The following is a 10,990-nucleotide window of genomic DNA, read 5'->3' on the forward strand; positions in this document are numbered from 1 at the left end:
GCGGACATTTCTTTGAAAACAGAAGAGACAGTAGAAAAATCACTGTCTGTAGAAGATAGCTCTAAAACTGAAGCAGAAGTGAAAACTGCAACAACAGAAGATGCTGTAATAGCGCTACCTGTCAGTCAAGAAAAAATTACTGTAACCACACAACATACAGAGGTTGACCAGGTTGACATTTCTGTGAAAACAGAAGAGACAGTAGAAACATCAGTATCTGTAGAAGATAGCTCTAAAACTAAAGAGGAAGTTAAAATTGCCGCAACAGATGATGATGATGATGTAATTACAATATCTCACAGTCAGAAGCAAATAGTTGTCACCGCAGAAGACACAAAGGTTGACCAGGTGGACATTTCTGTGAAAATAGAAGAGACAGTAGAAACATCACTGTCTGTAGAAAAGGGTTCTAGACATGAAGAGAAAATAAAAATTGAGACAATAGCGGATACTGCAATAATGCTATCTCTTAGTCAGGAACAAATAGTGGTCACCACAGAAGATACAGAGGTGGACATTTCTGTAAAAACAGAAGAGACAGTAGAAACATCACTCTCTACAGAAGATAGCTCTAAAACAGAAGAGGAAGTGAAAGATGTGACAACAGAAGATGCTGTAATAACACTATCTGTCATTCAGGAAAAAATTACTGTCACCACACAACATACAGCGGTTGACCATGTGGACATTTCTGTAAAAGCAGAAAAGACAGTAGAAACATCAGTATCTGTAGACGACAGCTCAAAAACTGAAGAGGAAGTGAAAATTGCCCCAACAGAGGATGCTGTCTTAGCACTATCTCTCAGACAGGAACAAATAGTTGTCACCACAGAAGGTACAGAGGTGGACATTTCTGTAAAAACAGAAGAGACAGTAGAAACATCACTGTCTACAGAAGACAGCTCTAAAACAGAAGAGGAAGTGAAAGATGTGACAATAGAAGATGCTGTAATAACACTATCTGTCAGTCAGGAAAAAATTACTGTCACCACACGACATACAGCGGTTGACCATGTGGACATTTCTGTGAAAGCAGAAAAGACAGTAGAAACATCAGTATCTGTAGACGACAGCTCAAAAACTGAAGAGGAAGTGAAAATTGCCCCAACAGAGGATGCTGTCTTAGCACTATCTCTCAGACAGGAACAAATAGTTGTCACCACAGAAGATACGGAGGTTGATCAGGTGGGCATTTCTGTAAAAACAGAAGAGACAGTAGAAACATCACCCTCTGTAGAAGACAGCTCTAAACCTGAAGAGGAAGTGAAAATTGCAACACAGGATGCTGTATTAGTACTATCTCTCAGACGGGATCAAATAGTTGTCACCACAGAAGATAAAGAAGTTAACCAGCTGGACATTTCTGTGAAAACAGAAGAGACAGTAGAAACATCACTGTCTGTAGAAGATAACTCTAAAACTGAAGCAGAAGTGAAAACTGCAACAACAGAGGATGCTGTAATAACGCTATCTGTCACTCAGGAGCAAATAGTTGTCACCACAGAAGATACAGAGTTGGACATTTCTGTAAAAACAGACGATACAGTAGAAACATCACTGTCTGTAGAAGATAGCTCTAAAACAGAAGAGGAAATAAAAATTGAGACAACAGAAGATGCTGTAATAGCGCTATCTGTCAGTCAAGAAAAAATTACTGTAACCACACAACATACAGAGGTTGACCAGGTTGACATTTCTGTGAAAACAGAAGAGACAGTAGAAACATCAGTATCTGTAGAAGATAGGTCTAAAACTAAAGAGGAAGTTAAAATTGCCGCAACAGATGATGATGATGATGATGTAATTACAATATCTCACAGTCAGAAGCAAATAGTTGTCACCGCAGAAGACACAAAGGTTGACCAGGTGGACATTTCTGTGAAAACAGAAGAGACAGTAGAAACATCACTGTCTGTAGAAGAGGGTTCTAGACATGAAGAGAAAATAAAAATTGAGACAACAGAGGATACTGCAATAATGCTATCTCTTAGTCAGGAACAAATAGTGGTCACTACAGAAGATACAGAGGTGGACATTTCTGTAAAAACAGAAGAGACAGTAGAAACATCACTGTCTACAGAGGATAGCTCTAAAACAGAAGAGGAAGTGAAAGATGTGACAACAGAAGATGCTGTAATAACACTATCTGTCAGTCAGGAAAAAATTACTGTCACCACACAACATACAGCGGTTGACCATGTGGACATTTCTGTAAAAGCAGAAAAGACAGTAGAAACATCAGTATCTGTAGACGACAGCTCAAAAACTGAAGAGGAAGTGAAAATTGCCCCAACAGAGGATGCTGTCTTAGCACTATCTCTCAGACAGGAACAAATAGTTGTCAGCACAGAAGATACGGAGGTTGATCAGGTGGGCATTTCTGTAAAAAGAGAAGAGACAGTAGAAACATCACCCTCTGTAGAAGACAGCTCTAAACCTGAAGAGAAAGTGAAAATTGCAACAAAGGATGCTGTATTAGTACTATCTCTCAGATGGGATCAAATAGTTGTCACCACAGAAGATACAGAAGTTAACCAGGCGGACATTTCTTTGAAAACAGAAGAGACAGTAGAAAAATCACTGTCTGTAGAAGATAGCTCTAAAACTGAAGCAGAAGTGAAAACTGCAACAACAGAGGATGCTGTAATAACGCTATCTGTCACTCAGGAGCAAATAGTTGTCACCACAGAAGATACAGAGGTGGACATTTCTGTAAAAACAGACGATACAGTAGAAACATCACTGTCTGTAGAAGATAGCTCTAAAACAGAAGAGGAAATAAAAATTGAGACAACAGAAGATGCTGTAATAGCGCTATCTGTCAGTCAAGAAAAAATTACTGTAACCACACAACATACAGAGGTTGACCAGGTTGACATTTCTGTGAAAACAGAAGAGACAGTAGAAACATCAGTATCTGTAGAAGATAGCTCTAAAACTAAAGAGGAAGTTAAAATTGCCGCAACAGATGATGATGATGATGATGATGTAATTACAATATCTCACAGTCAGAAGCAAATAGTTGTCACCGCAGAAGACACAAAGGTTGACCAGGTGGACATTTCTGTGAAAATAGAAGAGACAGTAGAAACATCACTGTCTGTAGAAGAGGGTTCTAGACATGAAGAGAAAATAAAAATTGAGACAACAGAGGATGCTGCAATAATGCTATCTCTTAGTCAGGAACAAATAGTGGTCACCACAGAAGATACAGAGGTGAACATTTCTTTATTAACAGAAGAGACAGTAGAAATATCACTCTCTACAGAAGATAGCTCTAAAACAGAAGAGGAAGTGAAAGATGTGACAATAGAAGATGCTGTAATAACACTATCTGTCAGTCAGGAAAAAATTACTGTCACCACACAACATACAGAGGTTGACCAGGTTGACATTTCTGTGAAAACAGAAGAGACAGTAGAAACATCAGTATCTGTAGAAGATAGCTCTAAAACTAAAGAGGAAGTTAAAATTGCCGCAACAGATGATGATGATGATGATGATGTAATTACAATATCTCACAGTCAGAAGCAAATAGTTGTCACCGCAGAAGACACAAAGGTTGACCAGGTGGACATTTCTGTGAAAATAGAAGAGACAGTAGAAACATCACTGTCTGTAGAAGAGGGTTCTAGACATGAAGAGAAAATAAAAATTGAGACAACAGAGGATGCTGCAATAATGCTATCTCTTAGTCAGGAACAAATAGTGGTCACCACAGAAGATACAGAGGTGAACATTTCTTTATTAACAGAAGAGACAGTAGAAATATCACTCTCTACAGAAGATAGCTCTAAAACAGAAGAGGAAGTGAAAGATGTGAAAATAGAAGATGCTGTAATAACACTATCTGTCAGTCAGGAAAAAATTACTGTCACCACACAACATACAGAGGTTGACCAGGTTGACATTTCTGTGAAAACAGAAGAGACAGTAGAAACATCAGTATCTGTAGAAGATAGCTCTAAAACTAAAGAGGAAGTTAAAATTGCCGCAACAGATGATGATGATGATGATGTAATTACAATATCTCACAGTCAGAAGCAAATAGTTGTCACCGCAGAAGACACAAAGGTTGACCAGGTGGACATTTCTGTGAAAACAGAAGAGACAGTAGAAACATCACTGTCTACAGAGGATAGCTCTAAAACAGAAGAGGAAGTGAAAGATGTGACAATAGAAGATGCTGTAATAACGCTATCTGTCAGTCAGGAAAAAATTACTGTCACCACACAACATACAGCGGTTGACCATGTGGACATTTCTGTAAAAGCAGAAAAGACAGTAGAAACATCAGTATCTGTAGACGACAGCTCAAAAACTGAAGAGGAAGTGAAAATTGCCCCAACAGAGGATGCTGTCTTAGCACTATCTCTCAGACAGGAACAAATAGTTGTCAGCACAGAGGATACGGAGGTTGATCAGGTGGGCATTTCTGTAAAAAGAGAAGAGACAGTAGAAACATCACCCTCTGTAGAAGACAGCTCTAAACCTGAAGAGGAGGTGAAAATTGCAACAAAGTGTGCTGTATTAGTACTATCTCTCAGACGGGATCAAATAGTTGTCACCACAGAAGATACAGAAGTTAACCAGGCGGACATTTCTTTGAAAACAGAAGAGACAGTAGAAAAATCACTGTCTGTAGAAGATAGCTCTAAAACTGAAGCAGAAGTGAAAACTGCAACAACAGAGGATGCTGTAATAACGCTATCTGTCACTCAGGAGCAAATAGTTGTCACCACAGAAGATACAGAGGTGGACATTTCTGTAAAAACAGACGATACAGTAGAAACATCACTGTCTGTAGAAGATAGCTCTAAAACAGAAGAGGAAATAAAAATTGAGACAACAGAAGATGCTGTAATAGCGCTATCTGTCAGTCAAGAAAAAATTACTGTAACCACACAACATACAGAGGTTGACCAGGTTGACATTTCTGTGAAAACAGAAGAGACAGTAGAAACATCAGTATCTGATGTATCACTATCAGAGGATGAAGAACAAAAAGTCAAAGAAGAAGAAGAAAATTTACAAGAAGAAACAGATTTAAGTTTCAAGATGCAACTACAAAGTTTCCAAGTACCTATCCTCAGAGCAGTTGAAGAAACTGTAGATGTAGTTTCTCAAACAATTTCATTCTCAAAGGAGATTGAAAGGTGTGAGTTGCAATTGGAGTCTCTATCTGAAAAACCATCAGAAAAGTTAGAGTCTGTGCACATAGATGTGTCCCTGATTTTACCAACAGAAAAAATCAAACTTGAGACTGCAGAAGAGCTTGTAGAGGAAGTAAAAAGGCCAGAAGAAAAACTTTTTCTGCCTAAAGAGCAGCCGTCAGTTGAAGTAGATGATGGTGAAAAAGAAATAAGGGTTGAAATGACAAGTGTCATAACAGAGGTTACTGAGGTTGATGAACAATTTCCTGCAACAGAAGGTGTTCAACTAAAGCGCAAAAGTGGAAAGCAAAAGAAAAAGATCACAAAGGTGGAGAAAACAATTAGGACTCAAGCAAGTTCAGAAACACATACAGTAATTTCACCTATAGAATCTGATTCATTGGTATTTCAGACCAAGAGTGTTCCTACAGAAAGTCAAATCAAGGAACTATTTCCAAATGCTGAAATAAAGGTTTCTGTCCAGCAGGAAGAATTAGTTATCACCACACCACATATAGAAGGTAGTGAAGTGGACACTTCTGTGAAAGTAAAAGAGACCATAGAAACATCACAACCTGTAGAAGACCGCCCTAAGACTGAAGAGGAAATGAAAATTGCCACCACAGAAGATACTCTAATTAAAGTATCTGTCCAACAGGAGGAAATAGTTGTCATCACCACAGATGTTGGTCAAGTAGACATTTCTGTCAAAACAGAAAAGTCATTAGAAACATCATTGTCTAAAAAACACAGCTCTAAGACAGAAGAGGAAGAAAACATTGTCAAAGAACATGGTGAGAAGTCCTTATCCAGTTTTCAAATTCCACTGTTGAGTGGAACAGAACTTAAAACGGAGACTTCTACACAAGATGGCAGTGAAATCACTACACAAACCAATGTAGTTCTTCCACATGTGGAATTCACCACCAAAACAGCAACATTACACCACGAAATAAAAGAGTCTCCAACCCCTGAAGCAGTTCTCGGAGATACAGAAAGAAGAGCACAGACCAAAGTTGATATATCACTAGCAGAGGGTGACGAACAAAAAGTCAAAGAAGAAGAAGAAAATTTACAAGAAGAAACAGATTTAACTTTCAAGATGCAACTACAAAGTTTCCAAGTACCTATTCTCAGATCAGTTGAAGAAACTGTAGATGTAGTTTCTCAAACAATTTCAGTCTCAAAGGAGATTGAAAGGTGTGATTTGCAATTGGAGTCTCTATCTGAAAAACCATCAGAAAACTTAGGGTCTGTGCACATAGATGTATCCCTCATTTTACCAACAGAAAAAATCAAACTTGAGACTGCAGAAGAACTTGTTGAGGAAGTTAAAAGTCCAGGAGAAAAACTTCTGCCTGAAGAGCAACCGTCAGTTGAAGTAGATGATGATGAAAAAAAAGTAAGGGTTCAAATGACAAGTGTCATAACAGAGGTTACTGAGGTTGATGAACAATTTCCTGCAACAGAAGGTGTTCAACTAAAGCGCAAAAGTGGAAAGCAAAGGAAAAAGATCACAAAGGTGGAGAAAACAATTAGGACTCAAGCAAGTTCAGAAACAGATACAGTAATTTCACCAATAGAATCTGATTCATTAGTATTTCAGACCAAGAGTGTTCCTACAGAAAGTCAAATCAAGGAACTATCTCGAGATGCTGAAATAAATGTATCTTTCCAGCAGGAAGAATTAGTCATCACCACACCACATATAGAAGGTAGTGAAGTGGACACTTCTGTGAAAGTAAAAGAGACCATAGAAACATCACAACCTGTAGAAGACCGCCCTAAGACTGAAGAGGAAGTGAAAATTGCCACCACAGAAGATACTCTAATTAAAGTATCTGTCCAACAGGAGGAAATAATTGTCACCACCACAGATGTTGGCCAAGTAGATATTTCTGTCAAAACAGAAAAGTCATTAGAAACATCATTGTCTGAAAAACTCAGCTATAAGACAGAAGAGGAAGAAAACATTATCAAAGAATATGGTGAAAAGTCCTCATCCACTTTTCAAATTCCTCTGTTCAGTGGAACAGATCTTAAAACCGAGACTTCTACACAAGATGGCAGTGAAATCACTACACAATCCAATGTAGTTCTTACACATGTGGAATTCACTACCAAAACAGCAACATTAGACCACGAAATAAAAAAGTCTCCAACCCCTGAAACAGTTCTCAGAGATACAGAAAGAAGAGCACAGACCAAAGTTGATATATCACTAGCAGAGGGTGACGAACAAAAAGTCAAAGAAGAAGAAGAAAATTTACAAGAAGAAACAGATTTAACTTTCAAGATGCAACTACAAAGTTTCCAAGTACCTATACTCAGATCAGTTGAAGAAACTGTAGATGTAGTTTCTCAAACAATTTCAGTCTCAAAGGAGACTGAAAGGTGTGATTTGCAATTGGAGTCTCTATCTGAAAAACCATCAGAAAAGTTAGAGTCTGTGCACATAGATGTGTCCCTAATTTTACCAACAGAAAAAATCAAACTTGAGACTGCAGAAGAGCTTGTTGAGGAAGTAAAAAGGCCTGAAGAAAAACTTCTGCCTGAAGAGCAGCCGTCAGTTGAAGTAGATGATGATGAAAAAGAAGCAAGGGTTGAAATGACAAGTGTCATAACAGAGGTTACTGAGGTTGATGAACAATTTCCTGCAACAGAAGGTGTTCAACTAAAGCACAAAAGTGGAAAGCATAGGAAAAAGATCACAAAGGTGGAGAAAACAATTAGGACTCAAGCAAGTTCAAAAACACATACAGTAATTTCACCAATAGAATCTCATTCATTAGTATTTCAGACCAAGAGTGTTCCTACAGAAAGTCAAATCAAAGAATTATCTCCAGATGCTGAAATAAAGGTATCTGTCCAGCAGTCTCTATATGAAAAACCATCAGAAAAGTTAGAGTCTGTGCACACAGATGTGTCCTTGATTTTACCAACAGAAACAACCAATCTTGAGAGTGCAGAAGATCATGTTGAGGAAGTAAAAAGTCCAGAAGAAAAACTTCTTCTGTCTGAAGAGGAGCCGTCAGTTGAAGTAGATGATGATGAAAAAGAAGTAAGGGTTGAAATGACAAGTGTCATAACAGAGGTTACTGAGGTTGATGAACAATTTCCTGCAACAGAAGGTGATCAACTAAAGCGCAAAAGAGGAAAGCAAAGGAAAAAGATTACAAAGGTGGAGAAAACAATTAGGACTCAAGCAAGTTCAGAAACAGATACAGTAATTTCACCAATGGAATCTGATTCATTAGTATTTCAGATCAAGAGCGTTCCAACAGAAAGTCAAATCAAGGAACTATCTCCAGATGCTGAAATAAAGGTTTCTGTCCAGCAGGAAGAATTAGTTTTCACCACACCACATATTGAAGGTAGTGAAGTGGACACTTCTGTGAAAGTAAAAGAGACCATAGAAACATCACAACCTGTAGAAGACCGCCCTAAGACTGAAGAGGAAGTGAAAATTGCCACCACAGAAGATACTCTAATTAAAGTTTCTGTCCAACAGGAGGAAATAATTGTCACCACCACAGATGTTGGCCAAGTAGACATTTCTGTCAAAACAGAAAAGTCATTAGAAACATCATTGTCTGAAAAACTCAGCTCTAAGACAGAAGAGGAAGAAAACATTGTCAAAGAACATGGTGAAAAGTCCTTATCCAGTTTTCAAATTCCACTGTTGAGTGGAACAGAACTTAAAACCGAGACTTCTACACAAGCTGGCAGTGAAATCACTACACAATCCAATGTAGTTCTTACACATGTGGAATTCATCACCAAAACAGCAACATTAGACCACGAAATAAAAAAGTCTCCAACCCTTGAAACAGTTCTCGGAGATACAGAAAGAAGAGCACAGACCAAAGTTGATATATCACTAGCAGAGGGTGACGAACAAAAAGTCAAAGAAGAAGAAGAAAATTTACAAGAAGAAACAGATTTAACTTTCAAGATGCAACTACAAAGTTTCCAAGTACCTATTCTCAGATCAGTAGAAGAAACTGTAGATGTAGTTTCTCAAACAATTTCAGTCTCAAAGGAGACTGAAAGGTTTGATTTGCAATTGGAGTCTCTATCTGAAAAACCATCAGAAAAGTTAGGGTCTGTGCACATAGATGTGTCCCTCATTTTACCAACAGAAAAAATCAAACTTGAGACTGCAGAAGAGCTTGTTGAGGAAGTAAAAAGTCCAGAAGAAAAACTTCTGCCTGAAGAGCAGCCGTCAGTTGAAGTAGATGATGATGAAAAAGAAGCAAGGGTTGAAATGACAAGTGTCATAACAGAGGTTACTGAGGTTGATGAACAATTTCCTGCAACAGAAGGTGTTCAACTAAAGCACAAAAGTGGAAAGCATAGGAAAAAGATCACAAAGGTGGAGAAAACAATTAGGACTCAAGCAAGTTCAAAAACACATACAGTAATTTCACCAATAGAATCTCATTCATTAGTATTTCAGACCAAGAGTGTTCCTACAGAAAGTCAAATCAAAGAAATATCTCCAGATGCTGAAATAAAGGTATCTGTCCAGCAGTCTCTATCTGAAAAACCATCAGAAAAGTTAGAGTCTGTGCACACAGATGTGTCCCTGATTTTACCAACAGAAACAACCAATCTTGAGAGTGCAGAAGATTATGTTGAGGAAGTAAAAAGTCCAGAAGAAAAACTTCTTCTGCCTGAAGAGGAGCCGTCAGTTGAAGTAGATGATGATGAAAAAGAAGTAAGGGTTGAAATGACAAGTGTCATAACAGAGGTTACTGTGGTTGATGAACAATTTCCTGCAACAGAAGGTGATCAACTAAAGCGCAAAAGAGGAAAGCAAAGGAAAAAGATTACAAAGGTGGAGAAAACAATTAGGACTCAAGCAAGTTCAGAAACAGATACAGTAATTTCAAAAATAGAATCTGAGTCATTAGTATTTCAGACCAAGAGGGTTCCAACAGAAAGTCAAATCAAGGAACTATCTCCAGATGCTGAAATAAAGGTATCTGCCCAGCAGGAAGAATTAGTCATCACCACACCACATATGGAAGGTAGTCAAGTGGACACTTTTGTGAAAGTAAAAGAGACTGCAGAAACATCGCAACCTGTAGAAGACCGCCCTAAGACTGAAGAGGAAGTGAAAATTGCCACCATAGAAGATACTCTAATTAAAGTATCTGTCCAACAGGAGGAAGTAGTTGTCACCACCACAGATGTTGGCCAAGTAGACATTTCTGTCAAAACAGAAAAGTCATTAGAAACATTATTGTCTGAAAAAGACAGCTCTAAGACAGAAGAGGAAGAAAACATTATCAAAGAACATGGTGAAAAGTCCTTATCCACTTTTAAAATTCCTCTGTTGAGTGGAACAGAACTTAAAACCGAGACTTCTACACAAGATGGCAGTGAATTCACCACACAAACCAATGTAGTTCTTACACAGGTGGAATTCACCACCAAAACAGCAACATTAGACCACAAAATAAAAGAGTCTCCAACCCCTGAAGCAGCACTCGGAGATACAGAAAGAAGAACACAGACCAAAGTTGATATATCACTATCAGAGGGTGAAGAACAAAAGGTCAAAAAAGAAGAAGAAAATTTACAAGAAGAAACAGATTTAAGTTTGAAGATGCAACTACAAAGTTTCCAAATACCTATCCTCAGATCAGTTGAAGAAACTGTAGATGTAGTTTCTCAAACAATTTCAGTCATAAAGGAGATTAAAAGGTGTGATTTGCAATTGGAGTCTCTATCTGAAAAACCATCAGAAAAGTTAGAGTCTGTGCACATAGGTGTGTCCCTGATTTTACCAACAGAAAAAAACAAACTTGAGACTGCAGAAGAGCTTGTTG

Source organism: Ranitomeya variabilis, chromosome 1 (genome assembly GCF_051348905.1).
Source record: "Ranitomeya variabilis isolate aRanVar5 chromosome 1, aRanVar5.hap1, whole genome shotgun sequence".
In the NCBI taxonomy this organism is placed as follows: domain Eukaryota; kingdom Metazoa; phylum Chordata; class Amphibia; order Anura; family Dendrobatidae; genus Ranitomeya; species Ranitomeya variabilis.